This window comes from Macrobrachium rosenbergii, chromosome 53, assembly GCF_040412425.1.
Source record: "Macrobrachium rosenbergii isolate ZJJX-2024 chromosome 53, ASM4041242v1, whole genome shotgun sequence".
Classification (NCBI taxonomy): domain Eukaryota; kingdom Metazoa; phylum Arthropoda; class Malacostraca; order Decapoda; family Palaemonidae; genus Macrobrachium; species Macrobrachium rosenbergii.
This window is the reverse complement of record NC_089793.1, coordinates 30,238,781-30,240,323: the sequence shown is the minus strand read 5'-3', so window position 1 is coordinate 30,240,323 and position 1,543 is coordinate 30,238,781. Positions and strand designations below refer to the sequence as shown.

At 35.8% G+C, this 1,543-nt stretch overlaps 1 pseudogene; it reads right to left on the bottom strand.

The window, feature by feature from the left end:
• The window catches only part of LOC136834384 (forkhead box protein F1-like), a 154,121-nt pseudogene extending 153,193 nt beyond the window's left edge, over positions 1-928 (bottom strand).
• Positions 929-1,543: the final 615 nt, after the last annotated feature.

Sequence of the window (1,543 nt, the reverse complement as noted above, 5' to 3'; positions counted from 1 at the left end):
TCTTCGCGTGAGTCACTCATATAGTGGAGAAATCCACAATGATATTAGTTACACATATACAGTATATATATGTATATAATTTTTTTTTCAATATATTTACACCAACATCATTTCTGTACCAGTATTAATAATAATAATAATAATAATAATAATAATAATAATAATAATAATAATAATAATAATAACAACAACTCCGCTTGAAGAGATGACTCGCGTTTCCATCGCTAAAGTAAAATGGTTTTTAATATTTTTTGTAGCTGATTCCCATTCCCTCATTGAAAAATTGATAGAAAATACACCGCATGAAACCGGGAATTATCCAATATGCGTAGATGCTTATTAAATACATATGCATGACCTCTGTATAATGTCCATACATTTGGATGCTTGTGTAATGCAATGTAATAGAATGATACTCACCCTTTTTTAATTATTGTTGTCCCCTTTGGTACAGAAACCTCTTCACTCTTCCTCTCCTCGTTTCGTCAGCTGCATGTCTTTTCAAAACCACATTGGCTAGTTTGAAATCAAATATAAATATATTTTCCTCTTTATTCCAAAAACGTTTTCGATCACCGTTGTATTCCAGTATGTATAAATAATTTCTCTATGTTTTGAACATCAAAACAAAATCGCACAGGAGGCCATAGCATCGCTTTTGAGAAAAAAGGTAAATGATAATATTAACCGTTATTAAATTTTCCTTTTTGAACCAGAAGCACATTGATATTTACATACTCATGAATCACAGGTAGGTTTTTATTTTTTCACCAGATCACATCCACTGTAAATTTTTTTCCTTATGAACAAACAACTTGGTCAGACTCTTAAAATACAAACATCTACAACGTCCAGTCCGTACTGCTGTCTCGGTTGTAGTGCCAGTGTGTGAAGGCGGCACTCTAGCTAGGCACAGGGATTTCTGACCTCATAATGAAGATGTCAAGAAATCTTATAAGTGCCAAGTGGGCGGAGTCACGGGATCGCTCGGCCAAGATGTTGCAGAATATTTCGCTCGGTGCCGAAAGAGGTCAGGGTTCAAGAGCCTCGATGAGTTGTTTGTTATATATTTTTAATGTAAATGCTAATGACAACGATCTCTCTGTTTTCATCGCGTGATCACAGCTTGAAACTTTAGATAACGAACGAAACGTTACGATAATCTAAGTTCCATTTAGCGGCGATGCATTTTGAAACGTCCAACGCGCTCGGGAACCGCTTACTCGCAGCTGATTGGTCCACCCTAATCTCTCTAATTGGCTTAACTTACCAGAACTAGCGCTCAGCCAATGGCGTCGCATGGGGGGCGGGGCTCGGGCGTGCGTTCTGGTGTGGGTTTTATTCTCGGGATATTAAAATGTCTTTGTTCATGACGATTATTTTTTTTTGTCGTTTAAAAGACCCCCCTTTTTTTATTACAATATTTATGCATAATAGCAGTACCCCACCATTTTGATTTGGTTAATTATTGATGTAACGTTAACAACGTCACGCTGTTTTATAACAAAGGAAAAAAATGTATTATCGTATTATTATAACTATT